Below are 12,384 nucleotides of genomic sequence, written 5' to 3' on the forward strand. Positions count from 1 at the left end.
TTCCGCCGGGTACTCCAGTTTCTTCCCAGACTCCAAAGATATACTGACATACTTTAGATTGTGAGCCCAAAGGGGGACAATGCCAATAATGTCTGTAAAGCTGTGGAACACAATGGTGCAATATAAGCGAGTAAAATACATTAATAATCATAACAGGTAAATGGCTGAATTAGAACTTGGACAATGGTTATCATTCACCGACAGATATCAGACACAACACCACTAACATACATCATCAACTAGAAGCGGCCCACACACAAGTTAAAAGTCACCTAAACATCTCTTAAAAGTTACAAACGATCATTCACAATGGCCATCAGCTAATTACTCTCTGATTTTGTCAGCTGCTGTTGGCTGACAAGTGTATGGCAATGGCCAATACGTGCGATTTTTGTGTAAACTGCTTAACCTCTTCCCTTGCCAACATTCGTTTTTGTGCTCGTAGTTTTTCCCTCTCCCAAGAGCCATAACTTTATTTTTTCCGTCCATATAGTTGTATGAAGTTTTTTTGCAGGATAAGTTGTAGCTTTCAATTATGTTATTCGTTTTACTATAACCGTATTGGAAAATGGGAAATAAATTCCAAGTGTGGTTAAATTGTAAGAAAAATGCAATTATGCTATATATCTTGGTTTTGTTTTAATGGTGTTAATTCTGTAGTAAAAATGACCATGAATCATGATTCTCCATTTTTCTTTTTTGGAGAAAAAAAATTCCAAAATTTGCAAAAAAAATTGTTTTTGTTTGTGTCGTCATGTTCCGAAACCCTTAACATTTGTTCCATTGATTGAGCTGTGTAAGAGCTTGTTCTTTGCGTTATGAGCTCACTATTTTATTAATACCAATTTTGATCTGGTTTTATTGCATTTTTTCTTTAAAGGGAGGAGTGTTAACCAAAACCAAGCAATTTTGGCATTTTGATTCTTTTCTCATTACGACGTTTACCAATTGGGTTAATTAATTTTATATACTGATAGTTCAGACTATGAACACGGTGATACCAAATATGTTTATTTTTATTTCTTAATCTCTTATTTTTAATGGGGGAATATTCTTTAAACATTTTTAAAACACCTTAATATTTTAGTTCTCACAGGTTGACTTGAACCTGTGATTGTCTGATCACTTATGTTATATACTGTAATGCAATACAAAGGGATTGTAGTATATAGTATAAATCGCAGTCTCCTTTGAAGCTCAGCATATACAGTAACTGAGCTTCAAAAGAAGACCAAGAAAGCAGCGAATGGGGGCATTCAGCAGGCTCCCGACTGTCAATGGAATCCATCAGTAACCCGTTATCACGTAACAGGGAATAAATGGTTGCCAATGTGTTAACATAAGCAGGCGTTTCATTTAAATGCGGTTTTCAGCAACCTTTAATTGGTTGAAATAAGTGGCCCGGGCTTAGCTTCCGCTGTTAAGCCCCCGTCTCACATAGCGAGATCGCTAGCGAGATCGCTGCTGTGTCACGGTTTTGGTGACGCAACAGCGACCTCACCAACGATGTCGCTATGTGTGACACTTTGCAACGATCAGGCCCCTGCTGTGAGGTCGCTGATCGCTGCAAAGTGTCCTGGACCATTTTTTGGTCGTTGCCCTCCCGCTGGTCAGCACACATCGCTGTGTGTGACCAGCGGGAGCAGCGATCAGGCTGGTAACTATGGTAAACATCGGGTTACTAGGGGCACACGCGCACTTAGTAACCCGCTGTTTATCATGGTTACGAGCCTGCTAAAGTGAGCGGTAACCTCCCGCTCACCGTAGCAGAGTGGTAACCATGATAAACAGCGGGTTACTAAGTGCGCGTGTGCCCCTAGTAACCCGATGTTTACCATAGTTACCAGCCTGCTCCTGCTTCAGCAGGCTGGTAACCAGGAGCAGGACATCGTGGAAAGATTCTTTCCACGATGTCGCTGCTCCCCTGATCGTTGGTGAGCCTGCCTGTTTGACAGCTCACCAGCGACCACATAACGACGCAGCAACGATCCCTGACAGGTCGTATCGTTGTCGGGATCGCTGCAGCGTCACTAAGTGTGACGGGGCCTTTGGCGACAGATGCCGGCAGCTGAATACAGCCGATATCTGCGTGTGGAGAGGGCTCAGGAGTCAAGCTCTCTCCACACGCACTTACCCCAAGAATCACGTATATGTGCATGATATTGTGTTAAGGGGTTTTCCGGTTTTGGAAAACATTTCTCCTCAGGCTGCAGTTTGGTTAAAAAACAAGCAAACAAACAAGAAGCTATGCTTTTCTGATATGACGTTCTCTCATGAAATCTTCTTCATGGCCACATGGACAAAAACATGAAAAGGCCTTCAAAAGGGAACGTCACACCAATCCTGCTCCAGGGAGTGGGTGGCATAATGTTCTGTAGTTGAATCCCTCTCATCTTCATTTTAAGTACACTAACAGTTTGGCATTACATTCATTTGGTGGTGGAACCTGTGGTACGGACATTTCTCCAAAGTGTCCTAGGAGCTGTTTCAGCACAACAACTCCAGGCCGCATGTTGCTCATGTTAAGGCGAGTAGCCTGCGTGGCCTAAATATGTTATCTTGGCCAGCAACATCTCCGGACTTGTCTCGCATTCACCACATCTCTGACATCAATAGTCGGTAATTGCAAAGAAAGCTGCCAGCAACAGATTTTGATGATTTTTGTGCCCTAATCATTCAAAGCAGCAGAACAGTCCTTAGAGATCCGTTAATAACCTCATTGATAGCAGCCAAGATGTGTAACTGAGGGGATTTCTGCATGTGGCGCTCATAGTTGATACAGGTTTGAGATGTTCTGAAAATTTAATTTCCTTTTTTTTATCATTTGCACATGTCAAGTGATTCTGTGATTTACGTAATTCCACTAATTTTTCTTTTTCGTGTTGCAATTTTAATGTTGAGGAGAATATATACATAGTACTGTGCTAAAGTTTTAGGTACGTGTTGAAAAAATATACTGCAAAGAAGGAATGCTTTCAAAAATAGAAGTGGTAGTAGTTTGCAATTTTTTAATTGCTAAAAATAAAGTGACTTAAAAAAAAAGAAAAATCTAAATCAAATCATTATTTAGCATGACCCACCTTTGCCTTCAAAACAGCATCAGAGCATCAATTCTTCTCGGTACACTTACACACAGTTTTTAAAGGAACTCAGCAGAGAGGTTGTTTCAAACATCTTGGAGAACTAACCACAGATCTTCTGTGTATAAGGCTTATCTTTCGGTCTCAAATCCTTCAGAGAGACTTGATGACATTGAGATCAGCCATGTCATCTCACCCAGGACTCCTTATTCTTAATGACTGTGTGTTTAGGGTCATTTTCTTGTTGTAGAATTAATTTGGTGTCAATTAAACGCCTCCCTGATGGTACTGTATGGTGGATAACTTTATACATGTATTTCTCAGCATTGAAAACACAATTAATCCTCACCAAATCCCCAACTTCATTTGCTGTAATGCAGCCCAAACTGGCAAGAATCCTCCACCATGCTTCACCATTGCTTGCAGACATGCATTATTGTAATACTCTCCAGTCCTACAGCGAATAAACTGCCTTCTGTTACAGCAAAACATTTCACATTTTGACTCATCAATTCACAGCACCTGCTGCAATTTATCTGGAAGCCAGTTTCTATGTTTTCATCATAGTTGAGTCAGTTGACCAGTTTCATTTGTTGAAAGCAATTCTTCCATGAAGACCACTTCTGGCCAGACTTCTCCAAATAGTACATGGGTGTAGGTGGGTTCCACTGGTTGCTGCAAGTTCTGAGCTTACATTGCTGGACATCTTCTGATTTCGAAAGGAAGCGTGATGCGTGTTTTATCTACTCAACTACAGGTGCATCTCACTAAATTAGAATATCATCAAAAATGTAAATTATTTCAGTTCTTCAATACAAAAAGTGAAACTCATATACTATATAGCGTCATTACAAACAGAGTGATCTATTTCTGTTAATGTTGATCATTATGACTTACAGCCAATGAAAACACAAAACTCATTAACTCCGTAAATTAGAATAATTAACAAAAAACACCTGCAAAGGTTTCCTATGCATTTAAAAAGGTCCCTTAGTCTGAGTAAGTAGGCTCCACAATCATGGGGAAGACTGCTGACTTGACAGATGTCCAGAAGGCAGTCATTGACACACTCCACAAGGTCACAGAGTTCCAATTTTCATTTGGAAATCGAGGTCCCAGAGTCTGGAGGAAGAGTGGAGAGGCACACAATCCAAGCAGCTTGAGGTCTAGTGTGAAGTTTCCACAATCAGTAATGGTTTGGGGAGCCATGTCATCTGCCGGTGTAGGTCCACTGTGTTTTATCAAGACCAAAGTCAGCGCAGCCGTCTACCAGGAAATTTTAGAGCACTTCATGCTTCCCTCTGCTGACAAGCTTTTTGGAAATGGAAATGTCATTCTCCAGCAGGACTTGGCACCTGTTCACACTGCCAAAAGTACCAATACCTGGTTTAAAAACAACAGTATCACTGTGCTTGATTGGCCAGCAAACTCGCCTGACCTTAACCCCATAGAGAATCTATGGGGTATTGTCAAGAGGAAGATGAGAGACACAAGACCCAACAATGCAGACGATCTGAAGGCTGCTATCAAAGCAACCTGGGCTTCCATAACACCTCAGCAGTGCCACAGGCTGATCGCCTCCATGCCAAGCCACATTGATGCAGTAATTGATGCAAAAGGAGCCCAGACCAAGTATTGAGTGCATTTACTGAACATACATTTCAGTAGGCCAACATTTCGGATTTTAAAAACCTTTTTCAAGCTGTTGTTATAAAGTATTCTAATTTACTGAGATAATGACTTTTGTGTTTTCATTGGCTGAAGGCCATAATGTTCAACATTAACAGAAATAAACACTTGAAATAGATCACTGTTTGTAATGACTCTATATAATATACGAGTTACACATTCTGTATTGAAGAACTGAAATAATTAACTTTTTGATAATATTCTAATTTATTGAGATGCACCTGTATGTCTATGTACATATATATATATGTATGTTGAGAAATACAGGCAGATACTTATCCATCAGAGAATATCATTAAGAAAGCATCTGATTGGCTCTAAATGTATTCTACAGCAGTAAAATGACCCCAAATATACAGCCAATGTCATTAAAGGGGTTCTCCACTAGTAGTACAATTCCTTCTTAGTCTGAATGTTTGCTTCCTTTAATTTAAAAATAATTATACATGCCTCCCGTGCCGGTGCTGTTCCAGTGGAGTTGGCATTCACATTCTTCTTGAGCTTGTTATATCAAACATCAACAGGACAGTGAAGCCGGCGCTGATTGAGAGTAGGGCTTGTGTGACGTACCAATCTCACGTTAGCCCTGGGAATGCGAGTGCCAACACAACTGGAACAAAGTCGGCACGTGAGGGGAGTATAAGTGTTTATTTTAAAGGAGGCAAACATTCAGATTGAGAAGGTGTTGTCCTAGTAGTGGACAACCCCTTTAAGAACAATGAGTCCTGGAAGTGATGATATGGCACCACAGAGCACTGATTTCAACACCGAGTCTATCTGGGATTACACGTATAGACAAAAGAATTTGCACAAGCCTCATCCACAGACCTGTGGTTAGTTCTCCAAGATGTTTGGAACAAGCTCCCTGCCGAGTTCCTTTAAAAAAAAGTGTGCAAGTGACAAGTATACCAAGAAGAATTACTACTGTTTTTGAGGCAAAGGGTGCTTACACCAAATATTGAATTGACTTAGATTTCTCTTTAGTTCATTAACTTTGCATTTTGTTAATTGATAAAAATAAACTATTAACACTTCTATTTTTAAAGAACTTTTGCACAGTTCTGTATATTGTGGTAGATTATGGTTAGCTTCCTGATTCCCTTCAGATTTCTAAGTCTGCCCTAGCTAAAATTCCTTACATTCAAATATTGGCAGCATTCCTAACTGTCCCTCATCACTCCAATGCTTTTCACCTCTTATTGCAGATCATCAGGGAGAGTATTTACAAAAGAAGACTAGCAGCATGTCAAGATATAATTCATTAAGGCAATGGTTTACAAATGCATTGCAGCATAGCTCCATTAACGTGAATGCACGTTTTTGCCAGGGCTGTGGAGTCGGTAAGCAAAACCTCTGACTCCAACTCCGACTCCTCAATTTCCATGACACCGACTCCAAATCTGACTCCCTCATACATGGCTCATGTTTAAGTGATAAATTTACTGTAGCACAGATTCATCTCAGCTAAAAGTCTAGACCCTTAGATCAGGAATAGGACAGACATTTATAGGACATTTCATAACTTTCCCAAATGGAAAACATATTCCCCACAAACTGAATTGAACTACTGTACCCAATTTATTATATATTTTAGGAGTTGGAGTCAGTCCATTTTATACCGATTCCGACTCCACCAAATTGGACACCGACTCCGACTTCTCGATTCCGACTCCACAGCACTGATTTTTGCTGCACTGATTTTCCAGTGGTAAATCTGCAGCCTATGTAGATGAGATTTAAAGAGGACATTTCAATGGAATTTTGTTATTTAAACAAAGTGCCTCTTCCAATTGGTGTTGATCAACCGATTCTGGAAGAGGGAGCGTCAGTGTTTTGATTGGCCAGCATCACAGGAGAAAAAGCCACAAGGAAGTTCTGAGGTACATGCCCAGTTAGTCGAAGGTAAAACTTGTACAGAATTCCCAGGGGACATATGTTTGTAACACAGGAGCACAGAAGAAAAAGCAAAACTGTTCCAGAATGAGTTGAGCAGCATCAATTGGAGGAACTACTTTAATGAGGACCCTTTATGGGGGTTGCAAGCTTGTATATTTTGGCCAAAACACTGATCAATGCCTTATGTATTTTATACATAGCTTTTATCTTCCTATTGAACATTTTTTCATTTTTATGCAAGATGCATCCAGGCCCTTTAGTGTTGGTTGAGTTAATTGGGGTGTCTGTCCTTGTGGGGTGCATTTATATTTTGCTGGGCAGCCCGCCTGATCTAATAGTATGGGGGTCATCAATAGGCTGTAAGCCAGACAGTGCATCACATGTATCTATGTGACTAGCGCCATATACAAGCCTTCTCCGTGTGCATTTATAATTCTAGGCGACAACCCCCTCCATGAATTGGTAGGTTTATAATAATAATAATAATAATCTTTTTATTTATATAGCGCCAACATATTCCGCAGCGCTTAACAATTCAGACAATTTACAGACATTATGGGCACTGTCCCCATTGGGGCTCACAATCTAGATTCCCTATCAGTATGCCTTTGGAGTGTGGGAGGAAACCGGAGAACGCGGAGGAAACCCACGCAAACACGGGGAGAACATAGAAACTCCTTGCAGATGTTGTCCTTGGTGGGATTTGAACCCAGGACCCCAGCGCTGCAGTGCTAACCACTGAGCCACCGTGCCGCCGTTTGTGAGTGGTTGCTTCATCCGTATTTTTTGTGGTGTTTTTTTTTTTTTTATTTATATCCTTTTTCATTGAATTATTATTGAACTACTGAGTTTAAATTAAAATCCATTGAAAAACCTCTTTAACAAATCATCATCACATTCTGGACGTTTTCTGCATGTCAAATTACATTCAATGTTAATTTTCAAATCCACGGCATGACGATTCTTTTTTTTACTTCCTGCGTTCATCAAAGACTTGACCCTTACTTTGTACATGTTGAAGTCTGCAACAAAATCTGCAGCAAGACCAAAAGCAATACCCGCATAACACACACACAGGTGGATTTTTATGCAATTTCGCAGTGGATTTGTGTCAAACAAATCCCGTGCAGAGACCTAAATGTGAATAGGACTTAACTGATCTTAGAAAAAAAGAATCATCATTCAATAAGTCATCCATTTGTTTTATTTTTTTCCCACATGTAGAAAGTATAGGTATAGAAAGCATAGCCTTCTTTTAACTTCCTACATTCCTTCCAACAATGACTGAGCTTAAGGGTATGTAGAAGAGCACTCACCTGCATTTCCCAATGCACTTTTTCCCTTCAGGCTATTCGTGCTTCCTTTTCATCTTTTACTTGTCTAAATCCATTCTCCTGAAATAAATTGTAAGAAAAATATATTTGCTTAATTATCCAAATTTCCGTTGTAATGTTACACTGCTTAAAAGAAATCTGTAACTTGATTCATACAGCCTAAACCCCGGGCAGCATGAATTACATCCTGGCTGCACGAATACAGCCCCGTATGTTTTTCTCTGAAATGCTCGAAGGATCTGCAAACTGTATTTTCTCATTTTCGGCATTGATAGGTTCCATTTTACCAAGATGGTTTAATTTATTAATTGCTATGTTCAAAGAAGTTCTCTGAAAATATACAAATGGCTGCTAAAAAGAAAGTTGAATTTGGAGACAACCATTAAAGAACTGTGACATTAGTCTCCCTGCATAAACCTCTCCACCAGGCACTAGCAGAAGAATAACGTTTTTCCATCAAAAGTGTTTAGCCCATATGACATGGATATGATAGGCCATAAATAGCGGGGATCGTCTGCTATCTAGATACTACAGCATTAAAGTTTTTGGTGGAAAAACACCTTTGTTTCAGAGCTCCAAATTCTCTGATTAGACATGTACAGATGTGTCCTTCATTAACTTGCCTCTGGACCGAACATATACAAAAATGTATGGCAAGAGATGGCACACATGAAAAGCATCCTATGGATGCCTTCGGTCAGCCATCTATCAGACATCCGTCACACATACGATCTCCATTTTTTTTAATGGATGGTACAAAACTGCATTGATTTGGTATCACAATGAACTGTATAACTTAACGCAAGTTATTTCAAGTTAAACCTTGACATATCTGTAATTAATTGATAAAATTCTGCCACCACTCTATTGGCGAACACAAATTAAATTTAAAAAAAGATGAATACAATAAAATGGCTTTGAACCCAAAGATTATATTAGATAACTGAGTTCTGAAGTATAGGATGGGTGCAAATTTTAGTTTACATATGCCATCTTCATAGACTAGAGGAGGTCAGCCACTGCAATAACTAACATGGATCAACGGTAAATGTATTGGATTACCATTGTAAATGGGGACTCTGCTATACAAAGATAACGCAGATACAGAAAGCCTTCTAGGACTAATCATCCTCTGCCCAATAAGTATTAGGAACTCCTCATTAACAGCTGTCAAAGTAAAATATTTGAAGATTTCACGTCAATAGCTACCACTGTTCTTTTACTGGTATAAAAAAGGTTATTCTCTTCTCAAAGCAGAAAATGTCTGTAAGGCAAAACACAAGGTCAGGGAGGATGAGCGCTCCCTCCACCCCGTGTGCTCCAGAAAAATCCTGGAAAATCATTTCCTAATAAAACATTGCTCCCTAGCATTTCTAGCACACCAAGGCAGCTTTATATTCTCTTTAGAGAAAGTTGTGGAGGATGCCTGTGAACAGTAGAACATTTTCTGAGTGCAGATCCTCTCAAACAATAGCACCATTGTTATACTGGACGGGTGGAGGGAACACAAGTCATGAATCTACACCTCAGCAATGTGCTATCAGTGGGAAGCTGGAGGAAAGCAGTATATCTGCCATTAGGAGCTGCCAACAGGCCATTCAAATGTTTTGTTTCACGGCTCCTCAACTTAACCCCTTTGTAAGCTTGGAGTTGTCAAGCTTCTGGTGTATACAAATACACGGTTTGGTGAAAAAAAAAAAAAAGCATTAATCAGCATCATCCTGGTAATTACAGCGACCACCAGTTTCATATACCCAGATCAGTATAGGAATGAAGGCTGCAGCAGTAGTAGTAATTGTGATAGGAGATGTTGAATATGTCCTGCAGTCATCAGATTAACTAATCTGTGGTCTATGAACAGACTGCTAATGGGCTTTTAGATGGCTCATAGAAGATGTGTAGCTATAGGGCACAGGGAAACTGTCATTCAAGTGATAGTTTTTATATGTATAGAAATTATTTAAACTCATAGATGAAAAGGAAGGAGAAAGTGGTTCAGAACATAGCGACAGTCACAGGTTCAGTATTTGATCAGTGTTTTCCATCAGTATTTATAAGCCAAAACCAGGAGTGGGACAATCAGAGGAAAAGTATAATAGAAACACATCACCACTTCTGTATTTATCACAAATACTGATGTAAAATACTGAACCTGTGAACGTGGTCTTACTTTTCCATCTCATTCTGCCCCTACAGTGGGGAAAATAAGTATTTGATACACTGCCAATTTTGCAAGTTTTCCCACCTACAAAGAATGGAGACGTCTGTAATTTTTATCGTAGGTACACTTCACCTGTGAGACAGAATCTAAAAAAAGAATCCAGAAAATCACAATGTATGATTTTTAAATAATTAAATTTAATTTTATTGCATGAAATAAGTATTTGATCACCTACCAACCAGCAAAAATACTGGCTCCCACAGACCTGTTAGTTTTTCTTTAAGAAGCCCTCCTACTCCGCACTCATTACCTGTATTGCACCTGTTTGAATTCATTTCCCATATAAAAGACACCTGTCCACACACTCAATCACTCTCCAACCTCTCCACCATGGCCAAGACCAAAGAGCTGTCTAAGGACACCAGGGACAAAATTGTAGACCTACACAAGGCTGGGATGGGCTACAGGACAATAGGCAAGCAACTTGTTGAGAAGGCAACAACTGTTGGCACAATTATTAGAAAATGGAAGAAACACAAGATCTTTTTTGTCGGTGGGAAAACTTGCAAAATCGGCAGTGTATCAAATACTTATTTTCCCCACTGTATATGTAATGGAAAGACAGTTTACAGTAAACAGTCCTGCTGGGTTTGGATTAGCCGTGTGATTGTACTAGGTAGATTTGAGAGGAATGAGGTTAAAGGGGTACTCCCGGGACATAAAAAATGTTTGTACTGTCCCAGCCCTCATACACTGTATAGATGAGAGCGGCATAGATGAACAGCTATGACCAGAGCAAGCTTCTGTTGTGGGCAAGTGCTGGCGGAGTAACACTCCATTTGTACTAGATTTCATCCATGATACATATTTATTTTTGTCTTTTTGTTTTCACTATGGTAAGTACAATATAGTCTTTCTTTTTATGTGGATAGATTAAAAAACTTTAATTATTTCATTTTAAACTGCATTTGGTTTGTAAATTAAAAGGCTATGTGCCCACGATGCAGAAATGCTGCTGATTTTTTCTGCACCTCCCTGGCAGGAAAAACGCATGCGGATTTTACATGCGTTTTTCTTGCCAGGTAGAAGCGTTCTTCACATGCATTTCTGCATGCGGTTATCAAGCGCTTTTCCAATCGATTTTAGCATCACTTGGAAAAGTGCTTGACAAATTGGTCACACTATATAGTAAAATCCGCATGTGTTTTTCCTGCCAGGGAGATGCAGAAAAATCAGCAGCATTTCTGCATCGTGGGCACTTAGCCCTAAGAGCTGTGATTTTCTGTTTTATGTTTACAGATAAATACCAATGAAACAATTACAGTTATCTCCCCCCCAACAATGATTCCCTGAACTCTTAGGAGGTGGTAGGATAGGATGGGTGCAAGTGTGTAGTAGATAAAAAAAACTGTTAGGAGCACAGCACAGAATACTAACCAAGCCACTGTGCACCCCACAATAACATCACAGAAATACAAAAGGTTACAAATATAGTATGCAAGTATCTTTGGCACCACACCATTATCACCATATAGAACCGAGGAGCCAGTAGGATCCTTTCCAGTAAGCAGAAAAGTCTTCAGAAGCCGAGCCATATAATTATAATTTGTGTGTCTCTGTATCCGTTGGGACAGGCAAGGTGACTGGTTTAGCTATTTAAACAAACCCAAAAGCCAGCCCCCTTCACACGCAGCACTACATGCTGACAAAGGACCCATTCTCCTATATTATACACTAGCCAGAAATGAAGCTCCCAAGCACAAAGCCAATGTCTGGACATCAGGGCACCTTCGTTAATTAAAATGTATCAGTAAGTTGTATATCTTGATATTTCACACACACATTTATAGATAAGTTTAACCCCTTCACGCCGTGGACCTTTTCCGTTTTTGGGCTTTCGTTTTTTGCTCCTGCTCTTCCCAGAGCCATAACTTTTTTATTTTTTGATCAATATGGCCGTGTGAAGGCTTGTTTTATGTTGGACGAGTTTTACTTTTGAACGACACCATTGGTTTTACCATATTGTGTACTGGAAAACGGGAAAAAAATTCCAAGTGTGGTAAAATTGCAAAAAAAAGTGCAATTCCAGAGTTGTTTTTTTTTTTTTACCATGTTCCCCTTAATGCTAAAACTGACCTGCCATTCTTAATTCTCCAGGTCATTATGAGTTCGTAGATACCAAATATGTATAGGTTTCTTTATATTTAAGTGGTGAAAAATCCAA

At 39.6% G+C, this 12,384-nt stretch overlaps 1 protein-coding gene across 6 annotated transcripts in view; it reads right to left on the reverse strand.

Annotated features, from left to right (window-relative positions):
- Positions 1-12,384, reverse strand: part of ZMIZ1 (zinc finger MIZ-type containing 1) — a 479,207-nt gene that overhangs the window by 173,866 nt on the left and 292,957 nt on the right. For all 6 annotated transcript variants that reach the window (XM_073686020.1, XM_073686021.1, XM_073686023.1 and 3 more), the window contains one exon: positions 7,982-8,059. The gene's annotated coding sequence lies outside the window, so the exon portion shown is untranslated. The remainder of the gene's footprint in view (positions 1-7,981; positions 8,060-12,384) is intronic.

Source organism: Phyllobates terribilis, unplaced genomic scaffold, assembly GCF_046119375.1.
Source record: "Phyllobates terribilis strain yellow unplaced genomic scaffold, ASM4611937v1 Scaffold_5__5_contigs__length_657084704, whole genome shotgun sequence".
NCBI classification, from domain to species: domain Eukaryota; kingdom Metazoa; phylum Chordata; class Amphibia; order Anura; family Dendrobatidae; genus Phyllobates; species Phyllobates terribilis.